Raw genomic sequence first — 24,714 nt, forward strand, 5'->3', positions numbered from 1 at the left:
CCCACACCCTCTGACCTCCATATCAGAAACCCAAAATTCCACCGCTCACAAGAATCTCCACTGTCACTGTCTCACTAAATCAACATCCAGACACCTCCTGCCCTGCAAGCCCCCAAAACAGCCCACTCAGGGCTTTGGAGTGCTGTTGCACAACAATGACCCCAGGGACTTCTGTGGAAGGGCCACCAGCCCTAGGGGGAGGGGCTCCACCCACGACTTCTGACCTTCATGTCAGAAACTGAAAGTTCCACCTCTTGCAAGAATCTCCTCTGTCACCATCCCACTAAATCATTGTCCAGACACTCCTGCCCTGCAAGCACCTGAAACAGCCTGGCCCAGCAGGACTCCAACTCAGCCACTTCTTTGCAGGAGAGGTTATGAGGTGCACTCACTCAGATGCCATCTTGCCCCATCTCCTCTTCCATTTATCTATTTTTCCTTTCACTGCTCATGCTTTGGGTGTGAATTTCATGAAGCCATTTCCTATTACAAGGTCCTATAGATGCTTCCCTACATTGTCTTCCAAGACCTTTGTGGTCTTGGTTTTCATAATTAGAACTGTGATCCATTTTGAGCTGATTTATGTATAAGGTGTGAGATGGTATTCTGCTCTCATTCTTTTGAAAATGGATATTCAGTTCTCCAAGCACCATTTGTTGAAGAGGTCATTCTCTCCCAGTTGAATAGGCTTGGTGGCCTTGTTGAATATGAAATTACTTTATATGTGAGGATCAATATCAGAACTCTCAATTTGGTTCCATTGGCCAGTAAGTTTATCCTTGTGCCAATACCACACCACTTTGACTATTGTAACTTTGTAGTATGTTTTAAGTCAGGTAGTGTGATTCCTCAAATTCATTTTCTTTTTCAATATGCCTTTGTCTATTAGGGGCCTCTTGCCCTTCCAAATAAATTTCATAGCTAGTTTTCCAGTTCGTTAAAAAATGATGTGTTGATTTTTATTGGGATTTCATTAAACCTGTAGATCAATTTGGGTAGGATAGACATCTTAATGATATTTAGTCATCTTATTCATGAACAGGGAATATTCTTGCATTTATTTAAGTCTTCTTTGCTTTCCTTTAACAGTGTTGTATAGTTTTCTGTGTATGTCTTTTATATCTTCAAATTTATTCATAGTATTTGAATTTTTTACTTACTATTGTAAATAGCATTTTTTTCTTTACTTCCTCCTAAGATTGTTCATTATTGGTGTACAGAAATGCTACTGATTTTGCACATTAATCTTATAAACTGTGACTTTACTGAACCATTTTATAAATTCTGAAAGCTTTGTTGTAGTTTTTCATGGCTTTCTATGTATAGGATCATTTCATCTTCAAATAGTGAAATTTTGACTTCCTCCTTTCAAATATGGATGCCTTTTATATCTGTTTCTTGTCTCAGTGCTTGAGCAAGTACTTCTAACACAATGTTAAATAGGAGGTGTGATAATGGCTATTCTTGTATTTTTCCTGATTTAGAGGGAAAAAAGACTTTAAGATTTCATCATTGTATATGATGTTAGCTCTGGGTTTTTCATATACAACCTTTATCATGTTCAAAAAGTTTCCCTCGGGAAACGGACTTTGGCCCAGTGGTTAGGGCGTCCGTCTACCACATGGGAGGCCTGCGGTTCAAGCCCCGGGCCTCCTTGACCCGTGTAGAGCTGGCCCGTGCGCAGTGCTGATGTGCGCAAGGAGTGCCCTGCCACACAGGGTGTCCCCCGCGTAGGAGCCCCACGCACAAGGAGTGCACCCATAAGGAGAGCCGCCCAGCGCGAAGGAGGGAGCAGCCTGCCGAGGAATGGCGCCACCCACACTTCCCGTGCCACTGATGACAACAGAAGCGGACAAAGAAACAAGAAACAAGACGCAGCAAAAAGACACAGAAAACAGACAACTGGGGGAGGGGAGGGGAATTAAATAAATAAAAATAAATCTTAAAAAAAAAAAAGTTTCCCTCTATTCCTATCTTTTGCAGTGATTTTATCAGGAAAGGGTACTGTAGTTTGTTGAATGCTTTTACTGTGTCTATATAAATATATAAATATATAAATATAAATATATAAATATGATCATGTGATTTTTTTCTCTCAATCTGTTTACATGGTGGGGTACAATGATTGATTTCTTATGTTGAACCATCCATGCATGATAGGGTTGAAACCCACTTTGTCATAGTGGGTTTATTTGATTTGTTGTTGAATATGATCAGCATGTATTTTGTCAAGGATTTTAGCATCTAGGTTCATTAGAGAGAATTCTCTGTAATTTTCTTTTCTTGTGGTGTCTTTGTTTGGCTTTGCTATTAGGGTAATGTAGGCATGATAGAATGAGTTAGGTAATGTTCCTTCTATTTCAATTTTTGGGGGAAAGATTTTAAGCAAGATTGATGTTAGTTTTTTCCAGAATGATTGATAGAATTCATCTGTGAAGCCATCTGGCCCTGGGCACTTCTTAGTTGGGAGGTTTTTAATGAGTGATTCTGTCTCTTTACTTGTGATTGGCTTGTTGAGATCATCAATTTCTTCTTTATTTAATATAGGCTGCTTAGGTGTTTCTAGGAATTTGTCCATTTCCTCTAAATTGTCCTTTTTGTTGGTATATAATTTTTCAAAGTATCATCTTATGATAGTCTTTATTTCTGTGGAGTCAGTGGTGATATCCCCCACCACATTTTTATTTTGTGTATTTGCATCTCTCTTTTTTTCTTTGGTAGTCTAGCTAAGAGTTTGTCAATTTTATTGATTTTCTCAAAGAACCAGCTCTTTGCTTTATTTTTTCTAGTGCTTTCTTATTTCTATTTCATTTAGTTCTGCTCTGATCTTTGTTATTTCTTTCTTCTTAATTTGGAGTTAGTTTGTTATTTTTTCTAATTCCTCAAAGTGTGCATTTAAGTCTTCAGTTGTAGCTCTTTCTTGATATATGAATTTATGGCTATGAATTTCCCTCTCAGTAGAGTTTTTGCTGCATCCCATTAAGTTTGGATATGTTGTCTTATCATTTTCATTAGTTTCAAGGTAGTTACTGATTTCTTTTTAGATTTCATTCTTGTTCCACTGTTTGTCTAAGAGTGTGTTGCTTAACTTCCATATCTTTGTGCCTAATCTAGTTCTCTGACCCTTGCAGATTTCCAGCTTCATTCTATTGTGGTCAAAGAAGTTATTTCATATGATTTCAATCTTTCTGAATTCATTGAGACTTTCTCTGTGGCCTAGCATGTGGTTATCTTGGGGAATGATCCATGTACACTTGAGAAGAATGTATATCCTGTTGTATTTGGATGCAGTGTTCTGTATATGTCTATTAGGTCCAGGTCCTCTAATATACTATTCAAAGTGTTTGTTTCTTTATTGATTCTCTCTCAAGATGTTCTGTGTAATGATGACATTGATGTAATAAAGTTCCCCACTATAGTTTTAGAGGCATCTATTCCACCACTTAATTTTTCCAGTGTTTGCCTCAGGTGTCCTGGTTAGGAGCATAAATTTTTATTGTTCTTTCTTCTTGAAAGATTACCCCTTTTACTAATATACATTGTGCATCTTTGTCTCTCATAATAGTTTTACATTTAAAACCTATTTTGTCCAGTATTAGTATAGCTACTCCTGCCCTTTTTATGTTACTATTTGCTTGTAAGATTGTTTTCCAGCCATTCATTTTCAACCTCCTTGAATCCTTGGGTCTAGGGTGGTTTTCTTGTAGAGAGCATATAGATGGGTCATATTTCCTTATCCATTCTGCCAATCTGTGTCTCTTGACTGGTGAATTTAATCTTACACTCTCCTCAAACTCAGTCTTTACTGTTTTTTTTCTTTCAGTCTGGAGGACTTCCTTTAGTATTTCTTGAAGGTCAGGTTTTTTACTGGCATACTCTCTTAGTTTCTGTTTATTTGTGAATATTTTGAACTCTCCATCATTTTTGAATGTGAGCTTCGTTGGATAGAGTATTCTTGGCTGGAATTTTTTTTCCTTTTAGTATTTTGACTATGTCACACAACGCCTTCTTTGCCTCCATGGCTTCAGATGAGAAATCAGCACTTAATCTTATTGAGTTTCCCTTGTATGTGATGGTTCTCTTTCCTCTTGCTGCCTTTAGTATTTTCTCTTTGTCTTGGGAGTTGAATAATTTGACAAAAGTATGTCTTGGAGTAGATCTGTTGGGAGTTTATACTCTTTGGGGTGTACTGTGCTTCCTGGACATGTAAATCCATCTCCCTCAATATGTTTGGGAAGTTTTAAGGCATTATTTCCTCCAACACCCCTTCTGTTCTCTTTGTCTTCTCCTCGCCTTCTGGGATACCTATAATGCATATGTTCGTTCATTTTGCATTGTTATTCAAATCCCTAAGTCCCTGCTGCATTATTTTTTTTTCTTTTTATCTATCAATTCTTACTATCTGTCTGATTTCATATGTACTGACTTCCACGTCACTAATTCTTTCCTGTGTCTGTTCAAATCTCCTGTTATTTGCTGAGAGTGTATTTTTTATTTCTTGGATTGTGCCATTCATCACTATTATATCCTTTATCTTTTTGTTTATGTTTAGAGTTTTTTCAGTATGTTCTCCAAGTGTTTTCTTAATATCCTTAATTTCATCCTTCACTTCATTACGTTGGTCCATGATAATTTTTTGGACAGCTTTGATTAGTTGTTCAATGTTGTGCTCCCCTTCCTGGTTTTTAGTTTGTTCATTGGACTGTGCCATGTCTTCCTGTTTATTGGTATGGATTATAATTTTTTTATTGCTAACTGTTCATTATTTTATCTTGATGGGTTTGTTCATTTGATTAGCTTCCTCTTCTAGTCTCAGGTTTTTATTTAGTTGCTGTTTGTGTGTGCGTGTGTTATATTTTCTCTTTTACACTTTGTTCTTCTTTTTCTATTTCCTGGTTGTTGTCTAAGTTCTCTTGAAGAAAAAAGATTAGGGCCAGGAAAAGCAGAAGAGGTAAGAAAAGAAAAAGTGTAATAGTAATAATTATAGTAAAACTTAGCAGAAGAACCATATAAACCTATGAGAATGAATATTAAACTCATGTAAGCAGTGTAGAGTTATAGGAATAAAAAAAATGGAGTACCTTTATTGAAATGGGAAACTAATATGGAGAAGAATATAGTATGGATTAAAAGGCCAGCATGATGACGAGAGAGGGGAAGAAAAAAGAACGGAAAAAAAACAGAAAGAGTTAATAAAAGAAAATCATAGAAGTGTTAGAAATAAAAAGTCAGAAAAATTGGGGGCTAAACAAAGAGAGGTGGAATATAAGAGCAACAACAGAAGGTGGAAGAGAGAAAGGTGTAGGAAGAAAAAGAGATAGCATAGGTAGCCAAAATCAGTACACACATAAAAGATGAAATCAAGGAAGAGGAAACACAGCAAACAAGAAACAAGTGGGCAACTCCTAATTTAAAAAAAAATAAGAAGAAAAAAATGGGGGGTAAAGAGGAAGAAAAGACAAGAAAACAAAAAAAAAAAAAACCAGGCAAACCCATAAGCAAGGAGTCAGCTAAACACTAAGAAAAAACAGATTTCCCTCTTAAGCCCCTGTGGAACTTGTCAGGCTGCGGTGTTTATCAATCAATTACTGCAGCTTTCTTGCTGCAGGTTTTGAAGTGGGTTTTAGAGAGTAAATTAATTTAAATTATATAACAAAAGTAACCTTTTCTTTAAAAGGAAACTTAAGAGACCCACAAGAAGCTAATACAAGGATTATGTTTATTTTTTCCCTGTCCTAAATTATCAGCTAGATGTTTAAAATCCCAGTGGGCCATTACTCTAAGAGGAGCCAGGAATTGAAGTGGAGATTTATATATTCAAGGCTGAAACTCCTCCACTGAGCTAAACTTTCTTGTTGGATTGATTAGCTCTTCAGAAAGAGTCCCTTTCCCTGGGGCAGGTTTGACTCTTTGCAATTGGATAAACTGCTGATTAGCATTCTCCTCCCCCCCACACCTTTTTTTCTAACTGTTTTCTCTCCCAGGGAAGCAGGCAGCAATAGCCAGGGTGAGAATTCACTTGTGAAATTCAAATGGGACCTTGGTGACTTAACTCACCACAGACAAAATGACTCTCAGTCTCTTTGAGAGAGAGCACCCACACCTTGCTGGGAACCCTAAATATGCTCTTGGAGGCTTATTACTCCTACTTTCTACTTTCTACTTTCTACTTTACCACTCCCTTAGGTGAGTTGCACAGGACTAGTTAATTGCCTGACTCCACTTCTCCCAGACCAATTTCCCTATTTCAGGGAGGTTAGGTAAATCAGACTGCCTCAGAAAATTTGCCTCTCCCCTCTTCCTGGTTTCTTTTCAAGCCAGCTGGTATGTTCCTCAATGCTCAAAAAAGGGGGTCCAGACAATTGAACCTGCACTCAGGGGACCCCTCTCCACCCTTCACTAGAACCCTCCCACTCTTGTAGTTTGTCTCCTTCAGTTGGGTTACTGGCAAGTGTCTGGGAAAGTCATGGCTTCCTGCCCTGAGGGAGGGGCTTAGCCATCCCACATCTTCAGCCTCAAGCACCAGAAGCTCATGGTTTTACCTTGAGCAATCACTCTTTTTGTCTCTCTCTCTCCAGATTGATGCTCTGAAGCCTCTTGCTTTGTGGCTTCTGAAAAAAGCTCACTTGGGCAGGATTTTGCCCCCACTCGCCATTTTTTTGTAGAAGAGATGAGGTGGGTGCAATTAATCTGATGCCATCTTGCCCCTCCTCCCATTTTATTCAATTTTGAAGTTCTCCTTGTTTGTTTTACAGCTTTCCTGTGATTTATTTTGAAGCACCTTTGTTTAGGACCTAAAAAAGATTTGGCAATTCTTTCTAGTTTTTATCCTTTATTAATAGAGTGACTGATTTTTGTTACTTTAGTCATTTTTGCTTTGAATTTAATATTACCTGATATTGATGTTGCAGCTATTGATGTTTCATTTGCATTTGCCTAAATATCTTTTCTTCTGATTTTCACATTTTTGACTATGTATACCTAGCATAACATTGTTTTTCCATGTTCTTATATAACTTTTAATTATAAAAATATTTAATCCATTTGTATTTATTATTTTTTCAGGTATATTTGATCTTTTGTCACCTTACTTTTCTCCTTTAGTATTTGTTATAAAAACTTCAAATTTTAAAACAAATACTTAATGGGTTATTACTTGAATCCCTTCCCCATTCTTTCACTAGAACGCTATGCTTGCTAAGAAATAGTTGTAGCTGTGCCTTCAGCTTGATGATATGAACACCAAGTTTAAGCTGAGAGTAAGTGTAAGAGCCAGCTTTTGCACAGTGGAAGCCTTTGTACTTCCAAAGAAATGCAAGTATATTTGATGTTTGCTGTCTAAGACCAACGTCTCACAACCATCTCCACACAACTGGAATCATTTGGGAATTTTTTTTTTACAAATCAACAATGACTGGACTCTCTACCTGGTTTCCCCACTCCTTTTACCCAATCCCACACCCCTCTCCCTGACAAGATTTTGATTTAAGTGCTGTGAGGTGAAGCCTGTACATTTAAAAAATTTCCTTAGGTCATGAGTTCTTAACTTTTTGTTCCACAGACCCCTTTGCCTGTCAGGTGAAAACCATGGATCCCTTAAGTCTGCACTATATTGTGTATTATTTAATAAATATATCACACCCACACCAACATGGTCTCCATAAGAATAACGTTTCTTTGAATTTCAACTCAAGCTCATAGACCCTGGTTAAGAACCCCTGCCTTAGTTGATCTAATCTCTAGCCAGGGTTGAGAACCTCTACCATAGACCATTCACCAGTTTTTCTTTGTGTATCTACAACTCAAGACATTTCCTACCCACTAACTTTTAGCTTTGGAACCAATTTCTTCTCACCTTTTAAATCATGTGTTTACTAACCTTTCAACAAAGTATTTCCTTTAAACATTGTCTTCCTAAAATTCTTCAGGATTTCAGCCATAGAACTGGCATCTTTCCTTGGTTTCCAGCTATTCTCTCAATTTTTCTTTTCATTCAACCCTTTTGGTATTTCAATGGAAATTCTTCAAAGTTGGAGAGCAACATATTTAAGCACTTAATTTAGTTTTGCATCAGAACTAGGTGACAATATAGAATTCTCATAAAAATTTACTGTTAGATAATACTTTCTGAGTTTTGACAAAGAAATGGACTCCTATGAAATATTGATACCAAAGTAGTAATGACTAAAGATCCAAAAATTAACTTAGATATAAAAGAAATTAGAATTTTACTATTTATAGGATGAGGATTTTTAGAGAATATTCAATAATATAAAATGTAAAGCTAAGATATAAAAGCTCTATAGTTTACAATATAATTTTTATAGAAAAGCTGTCTATGACTGCCCTGGCATTAATCCAGCAGGGCTTTCAATAATGATGATGGTGGAGATAATAATAGTAAATCACATTTATTAATTGTAATTGAGAAAATTAGTAATCTTTGAATTCCTAATGTAGTAGTGATAGTAATAATAATAAAAACTTACTGAGCAATTACTGTTTTTCAGGCCCTGTTTAAATACTTTAACTCTTTAATCTTTAAGATAACACAGTCAGATGGGTATTATTGCTAAATGTTGACAAAACAAGAGCAGAGAGGATTTAAATTACTTGTTTAAGGTCACAGTATTGGATCCAGGCACACAAGTTTTTTTCAGCCATGTTCTTGGTGATTATGACAGTTTATTTCATTTTATTTCCTTTTACTTTTTATATTTGCTATTATACTTTTTTCTTTAGTGTACTTTTATTTTATTGTCCACATTTTAATATAATGAGTAGTTATTAATTTTAGCACGCATAAAATGTTAAGATATAGTTCATTTTTAGCCCATGACAAATAATTGCTCAAGCATTTATTTAAGTACTAAGTAACATTTTAAAAATTGGTAAGGTCATTTGAAGATGTCACATAAAAATTTCTATAAGATGAAAATGGAAAAATTCCATTACTCTTCGAAGTTATAATTACTCTTTGCTTTTTAAAGTTAACTTTGGGTCTAGGTTACTACTTAAGAGGATGAGGATGTGATATCTCTTTATGGGCGGATTTCTGTTGACTGCTGGATTTCTAGAAGAAAAATCCTGAAATTTCAAATAATATAAGTATATAAATATACATATGCTGTATAACAATGAACCATGAGTGGTTTGAACAAGGGAAGCTTGGTTAATTTCCATTCACTTTCATAATGTTTCTGCATACCTTCATTAATATTCTCCTTTAATTTTTCTTTCTTGTAAGAAAGCTTACACAGCCCCAATGAGAAGCTCCAATTTCAGTTTTGTAGAAACTTAATTAATACTCATGACCAATTAATTTCCAAGGAATAGTGACAATCATTTTCATTAAAATTTTCTAGAGGACCAAAAATCCCAGGCAGAAAGCCACTTATCAGTTAAGCCTTTTGATGTAAACCTTTAGCATGTTTGTCAAGCAAATAAAAGATCAGCCCTTTGCTACATCTATCTTAAACTTGTGTTTATGGAGATGGAGAAGAAGAAAAGGGGCAGCAGAGAGGAAAACAACATAGAGCTGAAAAAATTTATGCCCACCCTTCTATCCATTCATTTATTTAAACATGTCTCTATGGAACATCTGCTAAGTGTCAAGCTCTGTCCTTGACATGATCAATTAAAGATATTGAGAAAAGATTTCTGATCTCAAAGGGCTCATGGTCTCATAGGGAAGAGAGACCTAATAATGTACAGCAGTTCAACCTAATTCATATAATAACAAGTAGAGAATTGGTTTTGTGAGGAAGCAGAGAGGTCACCACGGCTATTTCAGAAAGCTCAGAAGAATATACTGAGCATTAGAAATAGATGTTGAACATATCTACTACTAATATATGTAGGATTCAGACACAGAGTGCAAATAGAGACTTATGTGCTATATGTCTAAATGCTTAAAAGTTCTAAATTAAAGTAACAAGTTGTTGAATAAATTATGTTCTACCACACATTCATAATAACATAATAGCAAATATATCTACAGCTATATTTTTTATATGACACAGTCAAAAATCAGCAATGATCAATCATAATTGCATGTGTCTAAGTGTTTCATGGATAGGCCAGAAGTATTCTCATGAGAGATAAAATAAAATGATATATAATGCATGAGTGGTTATATATTTTCTGTTCTTTTTCTATTACTGCATAAAAAATTACTACAAATTTAGGAGAAACTGGCCATGGAGATGGAAATTCTGCCTTCTGACTGCTGAAATTATAACTTTACTTCTAGGCCTTCAACTGATTGCATGAGACTTTTCTCATTGTTGAAGGCAGTCTCCTCAGTTGATTATAGATGTAATCAGCCATAGATGCAATTAACTCACTGATGATGTAAATCCATTAAATATCCTCACAGTAAAAACCAGGTCACTTGCTTGACCAAACAATTAAGCACCATTACCTAGCCAAGTTGATACATGAACTTAACCATAAGAGTTGATGAAAATTAAAGTGGAGGTGAGAGGGCTTTGAGCAGAATGCCTCATTCCAAATGTCCCAATAAGAAAATTTCTTTGAAATTAAGGTATACAGATTTAAATTTATAGAAATATATAAATCTATAGATTTGACTCTGATTTCAAAATGAGATTTCCCCATAAGCAAAATTTTACTTTCCTTGCATTTTACTTCCTGCTGTGCTAAACCTGCTAAAATAAAACACATTCTAAACATTATTTTTCATGCCTAAATTTTGCCTTTTTGGTATATTCATTGCCCATGCAGTCATTTGAAAACCAAATTTTTACTTTAATATAAAAGTAAAGAGGATTTGTATTTCTCTAGAAGTCATGGTAAATCAGCCAGATTAATCAAAAAGATCAGGTCTAGTAAATATTCAGCCATCTTCATATTGAATGCCTTAAAATTAATTTAATAACTGCTCTTAAGAATCATGAAAGACTCCAGCATATCATTTTGTTGCCTTTGTCATTAGGAGTTTTAGAACTAGGATTGTGAAACTCAAGGAACTATGTTAAGTCCTCAGTTAAAACAAGGGAAAACACTCAAAGTAAAGCTGATGTGCCTATAAAGGTACAACATATGAATTAGTTGCCTGATAATTTTTAATTTTATAATTTCAATCTGAATATGTGCAACTATTCCAAAACAGACCATGATACTGTAAACACTAAAGCTGTCAGAATTTGCTGAAAGGGAAATGGGGTCTGTGCTGTTGACCTATTAATGGCTCTGCCTTATAAGTCTCTTCACTACTTCATTTAGTAATGAATAAAACGAGTGTGATAATGAATACAGACCTTCCTGGAGCTTAGGGCAGGAGGCGTTTAAGGAATGGTTATTTATAAATATCTTTGGTCTTTTCAGGCAGAGGTTGGAGTCTGTTTATATTGAAATTTCACCTATACTCTCAGTTGTAAGCTAGAGGTCAGCAGTAGAAACACATTGTCTATGACAACTAAGAGATCTAATAAATATCTACATGAATGTTTGAAAAGATTATAGAGAAATCTTTCTCTAGGCTGGATGCTATGGTCCAAAATGTTGGACTGGGGTATTATAATTTCATGATAAACCTCGCCAAGAAAAGGACCAAGTTTAAAGCATTATCTTTGTTTTATTAATATTCTTTCTGATTTCATGATCAAATAACTATTTTATTAAAACTGTATAAATGTTATATCTTAATGCAATTTTAAAAATTTGCTCATTTTTGCATTTTAAAGAATGACTGGTATATGTTTTTTCATTGCAAGTGCATATGCCATTTAAGGGGTTGCTATATTTAAACTCTTTTTCCTGAAGTGGATAGCATTTAAAAGTCTTAGAAATGAAATATGTGAAGATGAAGCACAAATGCTTTTGAAGATGCTATTTGTGTCAAAGTCACTATTATATTTCAGTGAATGAGATAAAAATTATATCAGTTAGGGAGGTATTTATTTTAACCAACAATTCATCCAACTATCCAGAAGCTTAACAAAACCAAGAAGGCCAATTACAAGTTCAGAAAGAACAGAAAGGCTTTCAATAGCATTTTCTTCCCTTTCTAGCCCACCATCACATGACAGTTGAATGTCAAGGAAGAAAAAAAAAAAATAAGTACACAAGATCATGCAGATCAATCTCTACGGAACAGAGAATGGAGTGTTTTAAAGTTGATAGTTTTACATCATTGTCCCATCTAATAAGCAACCATTTTTTATTCAATAGTTCATAAAAATTACATGGTGTACCTTACATTTTATTTAATTTTGCATTCTATACCCCCTCTCCCCTCAGTCTAAGCAACATCCATTCAAAATAACATTACTGAACACCACCAAAATAATAATGTTCAACATGCCAAGGATCTGGTTAGAGCAAGTCACACTCTAATCCTTTGAGGAGTTTTCTTTGGGTGGTAAAGGCTCAATCAGTCCCTCTCTGTGTTCAGTTATCCAAGAGAATGCAGTGTTTGTTAACTCCTACAGCTTTACAAGAAACTGATATAAAAAGCTCCCTTATGTTCTGATGCATTTTTGGCACCTCCCTCCTGCATTATTTTTTATAACCCAGCATTCTTTTGTTTTCTTATTCCTGATCCATTGTATTGTTTACTTAAAGCTATAATGGGATTTGTATTTCTTTGTCTTTGTCTGCCTCATCTCATGAAAGTCCTAATGGGAGCCAAAGCTGTTCCTCCTACCAGAAAAGCTAAAACATCCAAAAAATGTTGACCATTGGTGGTTAGTAGGAGCAGACAGAAAACAGATAATCAGGACATAAATGCTGAATCTGCATCAGTAGACAAAAGTGTGAGGGGGAGCTTTTAGAATTTAGAAGTGAAGTAATGTTACATCATTTCCCCAGACCATGGTGACAGTAAAACAAGTGACAATTTCTGAGATCTTGTGGCATAGGCACTGGCAGCATAACCAGGTTGTTGCTGTGGCATGATCTTAGCTATGATGTCAGTTATAGAACTAAGGTGATCAACCATTACAGTTCATCCAGGACTGAGGACTTCTCCTGGGCATGAGACCTTCAGTAGTAAAACTGGGAAAGCCCCAGGAAGCTAGCACTAGTATGTCACCCAACATCCAGCTATCCTAGGTTCTTCCCCATTCTATGAGGTTGGTCTTCAGCCTTTCAGAGATTCTATGACCTACCTAAATTATTTTCTAAAATGTTCTTTCCTATTAAAATTTGCAAGAGTCTGTTTCTGATTGTTGCATTATATAACCCTGACTGGTATAGAAATTGGCACAGGAAGTGGATTGCAGGCAGCAAAACTTCAGGAAAATCAGGTGATCTGGTATTGGTTACCCGGTTAAGTGAAAAGCCATTTAATGTTCAGAGAAGGGTCATTAGATAGAACAGAAAGTTAAATTCTCACTGCTGACAGCCTGAAATTAAGTGTTCCTTTAAAGTTGGCTGTGGAGAAACTGAGTGACTGTACAGTTGAAAACCTGGAGGACTTTGAAGACCAGATAGAGTGGTGACTGGGAATAGCTCTGCACAGCTCAAAAGGAGAAAAACATGCTACAATTCCTAGAAAAATTAGTAAAATCATGGAAGCTGAAACCTGTGAATTTTCTAAGACTATGCTAAAGAATCTCTAATCTTTAGCAGCTGCAGAACTAAAACAATAAAAATCTAAATGCAGAGTTTAAGCCTGTATGTTGTTGAATTATAAAATGAGTCAAATATATAAAGACATCTGATCTCTTCTGGGCAAGTTAAGCTTATTCAAGAAAGAGTGGGCTCCTAAAACTCAGGCAGAATTGTGCTGCACAATGTAGTGGATTTGGAATGCTTCAATGCCCAATCACCACCAAACCTCCACTGCCACTCAAAAAATCTACCTTGCTTGAAGAAGTGCATGACTTCCTCATCTGAAGGAGTTACCTGGAAGAAACCAATTTTCTTCATTAAATGCTGTGGCAGTTTGAAATTATTTTATGAATCCTCCCAAAAACAAAGATGATGTTTTTAAACTAATCTATCCCTATGAATGTGAGACCTTTGATTGCATTAAATTCAGTTGAGGAGCCTTTGTTTACATTCCTTGATAAGCTCAATTTTGGATTTTTGATTGGACCACATCTGTCCATGTGGACTCATGTTGAGTCTCTGCCTTCTTTCTGGATCTGATTAAAATGGAGACACAATGGGAGAGACACACAGACACAGGAAAAGGAAACCACAACATCTTATCCTACCATCTGAGAGAGGACTAGAGGATCACTTAAGCATGAAGACCCCAAGAGGCTGGGCCCACAGAGCAGCTCAAGAGAAGAAGGTGAGCCAGGAGAGGAAGGTAGAGACCTCGGCAAAGATCAGAGGTCGTTTTGCTTTATCACATACCTGGACAACAGAATCAATAATAACTGACTTTGGTGAGAAATCCCCTCTTATGGTGCCTGGTGTGGGGTTTTCATGACCTTGGAACTGTAAGTTTTTAGCCCAAATCTCCTTTTATAAAATTGGCAGCTCTTTAGCAAATTAAAACAGCCTTCCTCTCCATTCCCACCTTTTAGTCTCCATTTCTATAACTAGAATAAACTCCCGGTTTATCTTGAAAAGGTTTAGATAACAAAAAGGTAGAGGATTTTGTTAATTTACTTTGCAAAGTCTAGTGACCACATAAAAATAGATCCTGAGAGTACTTGGTGAAGGAGAAAAGATCATAATTTTAGATCAAACTGACTTTATCAATGTGGATGCCCTTACCAACGATTCTGGACTCCATATCTTGATTTGAACACCACAAACCTGGGAGCTTTGAATGGCTCAAATGATGAAAAATACTTGATAGAGAGGAAGTAATCAAAACACTGAGAAGATTAGAATAATCAAGTAAAATGTTCTTGCTTCATTCACTCAGCTCCTAACAGTGGTCCCCAACAGGACACATTAATTATTCTCTCTATCCCAAGACTTTCTAAAACTCATTGTGGAGAGTGTACACATTTCTCAAAGTTATTTTGGTAGCTGGTAGGAAGAGGGAAAGTTGCAGTCATTTCCCTGATTGAGGGAGAATGAGAGGATCCCAGAGTTAGTGGCTAGAGAGCAGCATAATCTTCAGACGTAAGTTGAATGTGGATGGGGTCCATGAGAAGAAACAGGCCACCACAGTAACCAGAATGGTGAGCCTACAAAGGTATTTGTTAGCTGATCAGTAGAGAAAAAACCTGGGCATCCCACTGAGGTTCTACCTGATTTTTATAACCAGCTATGGCAGGAACTTGTGACTCCTCATCCAATTTCTATTCCTAAATTATTTTATAGATCCCACTGTGGTAGAAAGCCCAAAAATTAAGATCCAATATTATGTGTTGCCTTGACATTTGGTAAAAGCAGGGGGATCTTGAATGGTCTAATGGAAATTTCCCCACCCTACTCTGCTCTCAAGTAAATTTCCCTAACCAAACAGCACTCCTTATCAAAAGAATTAGGTGTGTCTCCTGCTTTTCCTTGAATAGTGGGTTTCAGTTCCCTGACAGCCCAGGGTATCATTCAAATAAGCCAATCATTCTTCCCTGGGAGCCACAGGGCGCCACACCCTCTTGATATTACAAAGTCTGCCTCTCCCAGCCTCTGGTTGTTCACTTTGTTCCCAAGGGCCACCCTGTGTGCTCCTTCCCTGGGCTGTGAGCATATGTGACTAATAACTGCTGTCCATCTCATGTGTCCAGTGCCAGTTTTCATGTGCTTAGCCATTCCCATAATTCTAGGGTGGCAGTCCTTCCTTCAAAACTTTGAAGGGTCATTGAAACACACACAGATCCTTGAATAAAGAAGACACATAAATTTGAGGAAGTAATTGTTCTAATTACAAATATTGCTAGTTCAATAAATCTTCTCTCCTAAGGGACTGCATACTGAGGATAGGGAAATAACCAGAAAACTGAATTTTGTTTTGCCTGTGGCTCCTAACTCATATTAACTACTGGGTATGTAGAAAGCCACTATTATCTACAAGTAGAGCTTATAATGGTCAGTAATAAATGGAATTGTGATAATTATCTATATTATAATAGGCAGCCCAGGGGTACTCCAAAAATATCACATGCTTCTTTTCCCAGTTCTTGTCTGTGTGGTTACAAACGTGCCTTTAAAAACAGACAGACCCTTCAGGCTGTTTTGATAGGACAGATCATTTAGACACCTCTGGAACTTCATTTACAAGTGAGAATAAATAAAAATAATTGCATTCCTAGTGAATTCATAATACTGCCACTATCAAAGTTGTGAAATTTGCAAGAGCAGTGATTCTGATCACATCCCCTTTACCTCTCCAGCTCAACTGTTGCAGAAGAAGATAGGCTTTGGAAAATAGCAGTGGACTATCAATGAACATAATCAGATAGTGACTTCAATTGCAGCTGATGCTGCAAATGAGTAAAACCTTGATTCCTGACATGCACATATTGATCTAAAGCGTGCTTTTTTCTCTATATCTAATTTGCTGTCACTCGGAAGGAGCATATACTTAAATTGTTTTGCCTCAGTATTATCTCAGCTCTCTTGCTCTGAGATACTATTTAGTCTGTAGGAAATTTGATGATTTCACAATCCATAGAACTTCATACAGGTCCACATCATTGAAGGTATTATGTTAATTGGATTTGGAGAGCAAGGAGAAGCAGATGTCATAGACACCTTAAGGGGATGTGGGAGATAAATTCCAGTTACATATAGGAGCTCCTTGATTCAGTAAATGTTCTGGGGCATCAGGTAATGTGGCTTATTTCTGGATGTCCCCTTCAAGGTAAGTAACTCTTCTCTGCATTTGTGCTTCTATTGTTATGTTATGCCCTCTTGATTTTGAGTCAGTGGGTATCTTATTTTGGTGAATAGTTCTATTACATTTACCAGGTGATCAATGTGGCTAAAAATGTGGATGTGTCCTAGGACCAGAAAAGTATCTGTAGCTGGATCTGGCCATAGGGCAAGCAGCCTTTCATCTTGACCCCTCTAACCCATCCTATGACAAAACAGAATTCTGAATGAAAGCTATATAAAGTTCTTAACATTGTGGAGCAAAGTTATGCTCTCTTGAGCACATACTTATTTTCCTCTAGAGACAAAGCTCTGGCTCTATCAGAGGTGGCATATATGACCTTCTAGCCTAAGCTGTCCACCATGAAATGCATGCTCTCCTATCAACCTGGCCAAAGTCCAGCATGCCCAGAAACAAAAGGTAATGTTAAATACAATTCCTGAAGGAGAAAATCCTGGTAACACAAGTTGACTGCATTTATCTATGACCTGCTAACTGAGGAGAGAAAGAAAATATATCATCCTTTGCAGAATGACTCAAGTTGTTTCACATGCCATGACTTTTGTTGTTGCTTGCTTTTTAGCATTGTCTTTGTTTGTATTTTGTTTTCCTTTTCTCTGTTCCTCTAAATTTAAGGAACAGATACTATATATGGGAGGTTTCACAAACCCTTCAAACCTTTTTGATGTAATTACATGAATTCTTCACAACTAGGCAAATGGAATTGTAAGACGTTATCTTTAAAAAATCTACAAAAGTCCTTGCCTCTGGAAGTGAAACTGGTGTTGGCAATGAAACACAATGGCTTAGCTTTTTCTGTCTTTCACAGATGACTTCAGCCCACCTCCTCAAAGTGTCATGCATATTTTGATACAAATGGGTTATCTGAATTTTCAGTTTAAACACAGAGCAGAACTGGCGGGGGTGGGGAAGTCACCTGTAAGTTATTGGAAACTTGGTAGACTCTCTGGGAGTTAGGATCAGGGTAATTAGTTGGGAAGTCTATACTCTAATTTGCCTGAAGAGAAACAAATGGAAAAAAAATTATATAATTTTTTATATACATATGTATCTGTGTGTTTACATTTTCAGCATGACAGGTGTTTAATCTGCTGGGATTCAGTTGTCTCTTTCCCACTTTGAGTTAAACCCAGGTACTATTGCCAATAATGTAATATTTACTAGGCAGCAGTGGGTGGCAGCCTATTTTTCTTTTACCTCCTGAAATTCTCTTATTCCTTGCCAGGCATAGCTTTCACCTCAGAAATCCACTGAACTTTGCAAAACCAGTCAGCTGTAAGGCAATTTTGCATGCCTCTTATTTTTCAGCTCCTGGTAATTTGCTCAACAAATAACAGAAAGCCCAATTATGCCCTGTTTGCATGAAAGCAGTTTCCTTGACTTGGAAACACAGGATTCATCACTTAGGTCTCAAGTCTTGAGTAAGCTATATTCTTTCTTTGTCACCTACTCTCACAATGTATTTTCAAATTTCCCTTTTCCCTTTTCCTCTATCCCCTTTCTCATCATTTTATTAAGAGCAATGCATTTTCTACATGTTCTTTCATTCAAAAGCATTGATTGATTATTTTCTGTCTTCTAACGTTGAACTTGGTGGCAAGAAAAAAAAGTGTAAATATATGTCTTGTAAGTTTTACAAATTATTAGGAATAACAGATTACATTTTGATAAAACTGAGATACCATTTGATGGGTGATTGTACTGCTTTGTCAAAAGTTCTGAGAAAGATGGGCATGGAATCTAGTAAAGTAGACCCTTAATATCTATGCACACATTCAAACCCATGCATACCAACCCAATATTGCATTTTATGTGAAATTATATGCTAAAATATAACTTCAAATGCATACATCCCCCTCAGAGGCAGCAGCACTGAGAACAACAGAAGCATATGTGATGCAGATGTCTCCCCCAGTCTTCTCCTCAGGTCTTCCTCTTGCTTTCCACCATTCCCATTACTGGTACCCTGGGGGTCACTGTGCCATCCCTCCCTCATCAAACCAGTATAGCCACTGACATCTGCTACATTCACGTGAAGTCAGCTGTATCTTGGCTAAGGCCCCAACTTCCTCCTTTCATTTGTTTCCCATATGACATCAGAGTGGCACTTAGCACAATGCATTTCTTCCAGTTTTGGTGGAAAAGGACAGGCCATTTACCCCCTCATCTTTCTCTGTCTCTTTTAGTATAGTAAAATGCAAAATGGGAGATCTTCTATCCCTTCAGGCCCCAGTTTCTTCACTAAATTTCTTTGTTCCCAACAGACATATTCACATAATACTTTCCCTCCTTATATTCATGGGAAAAGTGAATCCTCCTGATTTCATGGCAGCTCAAGACTCAAAATTATGTTTAAGGAAAAAGGCAAATGGTAGAATGTTATGAATCTTGAAGTGTGCCATTAAAGAAAAGAGAAATGGTGAATCATCTCTATTCTGTCTAGAAAAGGTTCCTTGCTACCTTAAGGTAATAGATCATGACCCAAGCGCCTTCTAGAGGAGTCAGTGGATAAGGAAGAGAAGGAAATTGATGTTTCTTTTAGCCCCCAGAGCAAAGACTTGTTTAAGATCTTATTGAATGTCTTTCATAATGCTTTCTTGGGTAGGTGATTAATATTTATTAATTTTAAAAGAAAGCAAAGCACCATCATGTTGGAGAAAGAATTTGGGGGATCTTTTAAAATTCTCAAATATCATCTTTGTTCCTTATATGCCAGAAAAATGAGGGAAAAAAGGAACTTGTAAAAGAATAAGGAATATTCAAAATATGAATCATTGTCAAGAGTGTATACAAATATTACAGCTTTATACTCATCTTTGAAGAATCTGTATGTTTTTAATATATGTATACATTAGTTTAACAGTCCTATTTTCAAATTCTGAAATGTTTTGAGAAAAAAGAGGGAAAGCAGTAGTTCTTCTTCTCCTAAGAAGTAAAAACTTATATTTATGTCATTTCTCTGCAGGGCAAAATACTGAGGGACCATGTTAAAAATGACAGGAAGTACTTTGGGAGTCTTTCAGATATATACAAGGAAAAAGGGAAATGGAGATAGTAAATTAGAGTTTGTCAAATGAATAATTCTATATATGTTGATCAAAAAGAACATTTTCACTTCTAACTGGGCAATAGTGAAGGGAGAGATGGCAGCCTGCTTTCTCAGAAGTTTCTTTGAAACAGTTGTAGTCAGAGGGAAAAAATTTGACTTTAGTCATATTTTCTTCAAATGAATAATCAAGCATTTTATAAAAAGTGTGAGTGAATTTTGTGACATATCTGATAATCCTGTTATCAAAATTTGACCTGAATTTATCCACTCTCAACAGATAACTATAGTGACAATCTGCCAGGGTATACTTATATCCGTTCCTTAATTGAGACAAGATATGAAGATCTACATAGAGCTATATTCAAAAAAAATTGGAAAATCTATTTTCCAAAGAAAATGGAGTTATGATCCAGATTTATAAGCAGAAATCATCACTCAGAAAAAAATAAGTCAATTCAATTTGATGATTTATGTACATCCAAATACAGCTGTTTGACCAGATGTTTGACTGTTTTTACAAAATATATTATTTCAATGTATCTGAGTCTCTTTTCCACTGCTAATATTGTTTAGTTACTCTTTATTAAAGTAAGTTGGTCTGATATAGATGAGTAAATAAACTTTTTTGTAGTGTTAATAACTTGTGACTTAACTATAAAAGAGTTTTTGAAGGAAAATATGAAATTTCCTGACAGTTTTCTAGAAATATCATTAGAAATCCTAAGATACTAAAGTATTTAACAGTTATACAGTTACAAATTTCAGAAAGTTAAATTGTACATATGTACAACAATCTCATTAATTTCAGAGAGCACGAAAGCCAGGATCTAGAACATTGATGCCCTTGCCTGCATGAGGTTCAAACCTAGGGAAGCCCTTCCTTTTAGGTTTATCATTTCCCCTTTTCTACTTTAACCAGAAAGCAAGGGGCCCCAGAAGTGATTTATTCCAGGCCTCAAACTTAGCTCAGATTTGGCCCTGAATGGTGCCTTTGAAGGCTAAAGGAGGTCCAGATGAAAGAGCGACAACTGGAGAAGTCTACAAGAGGAAATGCATTAAAGAGCTTAACATGCCATGGACCCTTAATCAGAAACCCTAAACAAAAATTAACAGGCAGCAGAGGCTGCATCCGGAAGTGGCAGAAGTAAGAATGTGGAGAGAAAAGACATCTGAACAGGAGGGAGGGGTTGAAATAATCACTATGGCTCTTTGCTGTCTGAAAGAAAGTTAGAAAATGACAAGAGTCTGGGAAGGGTAAAGAAATATTAAGTAGGGTATACTAAGTTAATGGAATCATTTTTCATGGATAAACACATGGTGCCTTTTGATAAGGAACTATTTTTGGTATAAATGGTATCTTATTTCATCTTTATATTAGGCTTTGGAGGCAGGTAATATTGTCCTGTTTTGGATGAGGAAACATGCTGTTAAAGAAAGGGATTTTATCAATCTTGGGTATGAAAGTGTAGAGCTGAGAAGAAGTAGAGCTGGGAAGGATGAAAGCCAAATTTCAAATGGAAACCTGTTTACAAGTCACAGGCATTTTGTACTAAAACAGATGGTCATCTAAGTTCTACTTCTTTAAGTTTAGAAAACAAATTGTGGGTACATTCTTAAAACAGAAACAGTTCTAAAAATTTCTTCTATACAAATGCAATATTAAAATCATGGATCCAAATATTTTCTATGTATTTAATATAAAAATCACCTGGGGAGCATAAAAAAAATGCAAGTCCACAGGACTACATTCAGACAATCCAATTCCACATCTGCCATGTGGTATTTGAGTACATTGAGCACACATTTAGAAACCATGGGCTTTCTGCAATGTTGTTGTTGTTTTTTAAACCAGAATGAGGCATTTTATTAATCTTCCTTGTTTCAAAGAGTCATGGTGGTTTTTATGGTACACTTCTTGCACTTGGCACCACAAGAGCCAAGACATGCTCACAACACCTTGAGCCCCAGCATCTCTCCTTGAATCATGGAGCAGTAACAGTTATAGAAAAACTCATCAGTGTTGCAAACAAATGACAGCGACTTTGGCTAATATAATCAGAAGTCAGAAGGTGTGAACAGAATAATGATACCCTGTTCCCCCATATCCAAATGGATATATTACACATATAAAAAGAATTTTGAAGATATGATGTGATTAAATTATGGAACTTGAGATAGGGAGATTTTTCTGTATGACTCAAATAGCATCATGTATTCAAAAGAGTGATTAAGTGAAAGAGGGAGTCAGGAGAGTCAGAGTCAGAGAAGGAAATGTGATAGAGAAAAAAGAAGAGTAGAGAAGATATGAGAATGGAAGAGAGGTTAGCGAGAACAATTGCTGCCTTTGAAGACAGAGGAAGGGGACACAGGCCCAGGAAGGAGGACAGCCTCTAGAACGGGGGCCCTTAAACTTTTTTGTTCCATGGACCCCTTTGCCAGTCAGGTGAAAACCATGGACCCCTTACTAAGTCCACACTTCACTGTATATTATTTAATAAATATATCACACCTGTACCACAAGTGAATTGAATTTCAATTTAAGCTCACTGACCCTTGTTAAGAATCCCTGCTCTAGAAGATGGAAAAGGCAAGGAAACGTTTCTCCCCTAGACCCTCCAAAAAGAAGATAGCCCTGCCAACAACTTATCTTTAGCCCAGTGAGGCCTAGTTTGGACTTCTGAACATCCAGAATAAGATAATATATTTGTGGTGCTTAAGCCATTATGTGGTAATTTATTACAGCAGTAAAAGAAAAATAATAGAGACAAATACTGAGACACTCTCATCTTTATGTGCACCCTTCTAAAATACATAGTTATATTTCTATCAGTCCTCTGAGCAGATCTCTTTCCATCTCTTTACTAATTTAGTGTTCCCATCTCTAGATTCTACAAACTTTCATTCTGATGGCCTTAGAACTTGGACATTCTCAGAGAAGTTTGGACAATAACCTTTGGGTTACTGGAGCAGAAGTTTCTGAGGAGAGGTTAAATCACTCAAGCTCTTCCTAGTCCCTACAAGGGATACTGAAGCACACAGTAGTGACCTCCTTAGGAATCTTTTCATCGCCGTGAAAATTTACTCAGGTGTTGATTAAAGACAATAACTACCTGATTACATTATTTCACTCAAATTAGATGTTCAGTTAATGTATTTTATTTATTAATTTTTAATTTATTTATTTTTCTGACATACCTGTGTCAATTTTATTGCATGTGATTCTATCTTTGCCCCAGGTCAATTCTTTCCCAAAGAAATTAGCATCCATAATCCATAATCCACACTTCGATTTTACCAAAACAGCAAAGAATCAAAACACATACCCACTCTTAAAGTTCTGTAATATGAAGGCTTAAAATAAAAAACACCTCATGAAGGAAAAAAATAATAGTCTATTTCAATCAGCTCATTCACAATTTTTGGCCTCTCATTGTGAAGCAGTAAAATGTCCTTGAATAAAATCCTGAACACGGGACAAAATAATCTCATTACAACTGCTGCAATTTTCCAGGCCAGACGGTGAGTCTACAGTCAGGACCCCAGCCACACAGATAATCCCTTGTAATTCTCCCTGTTCAGTAATGGGGATGTGGTTCTTCTCTAGTCATGTCTTTAGGCTGTTCTTTCTCTTTTCCAGATCTTCAAGGCTGTATGCTTTGCAGTCTCCAGACATGAACAAATGCACCAGCTTCTCTCTGGTCTCCTTCACTCACAGTTTCAACAGACTGCACAGCATGTCCCATAACTCCAGTCACAGACATGCTGCTATCTTCAAGGAAGTTCACAAGGACAATATTGACAGAGATTGTGTCTGTAGCTAAAACCCATCCTTTATACTCATTTTTCTCACTGGCTGTCACTCTGACTTCTTTGTAAGTGTAATCTTGCCATTCTAGGGGCGCGGTTCTTCATCCATTCATTCATGGGTGCCAGCTGTGTAGATCTAAAAAAACCACATTTAATCATCTTTGCAACACCAGGTTATCAGCAACCTTGCCACCAAGAAGTCCCTTCATTGTGTTTTAAATGAATGCATTGATGAAGGAACAAATGAATGGGAGCATCACTGACAGGGCTATCTTATTTAGTTTTGACTGATGCAACAAAATCAGCCTGTCAAATACATATTATTCCAGAGACAATATTCTTAAGAAATAGGGCAATTTATCTAAATAGTTTGTGTTTTCCTTTTACTATTAATGGGGTGTGATAAGTGGGACTGTACTTTGGATCTCTCCCTGGCACACTTGAACAACATGAACTGAAGATATTTCTCAGCCAAATGTTCAAATGTTGTCCTGAGAGAAATTTCGCCACTGATGAAATGGCAATAGCTGTCTGGCTCCACACTTAATTTTTTTTTTTCACACTTAATTTTTAAATCATTCATGAAAGACCCATAAAGTGTCCAGCATTTTTAACTTAAAATATGGAAATTTAGGAGACAAAGACCACTTGAATAGAAAATGACAGAAAGCTAACAGATTGACAGTCAAACTACTCAGGCCAACTCATGATATAGCCATGTTTCCCTTGATTGCTAGAAATGTTTATGAAAAAAGAAAGCTAGGCTGAAATTCACTTACCCATGTCTACTGCCCCCAATTATAATTCCATCAGTTTGATAAAAATAATGTCACTTCAGGGGAAGTGGCTATGGCTCAAGCAATTGAGCTCCCATTTACCATATGGAAAACCCACGTTCGGTCCCCAGGACCTCTTGGTAAAAAAAGGAAAAAAAGGCATCCCAGGCCTGCACAGTGCAACGCAGGTCTCCCTTGCGGCGTGGAGAGGTGCAAGCTCTCCACACGGCATAGCAACACAAATAAAAGGACGACGATGCAACCAGATAGATAAAAATATAAATAATAATGTCACTTCTTACTAAATAGGT

General features: G+C 36.5%; 1 pseudogene; it reads right to left on the bottom strand.

Moving 5' to 3' along the window:
• Window positions 1–23,247: 23,247 nt before the first annotated feature.
• Window positions 23,248–23,744, bottom strand: LOC101417131 (gem-associated protein 6 pseudogene; annotated as a pseudogene).
• Between the last annotated feature and the right edge of the window lie 970 nt (window positions 23,745–24,714).

The sequence above is a fragment of the Dasypus novemcinctus genome, chromosome 3 (genome assembly GCF_030445035.2).
Source record: "Dasypus novemcinctus isolate mDasNov1 chromosome 3, mDasNov1.1.hap2, whole genome shotgun sequence".
NCBI lineage: Eukaryota > Metazoa > Chordata > Mammalia > Cingulata > Dasypodidae > Dasypus > Dasypus novemcinctus.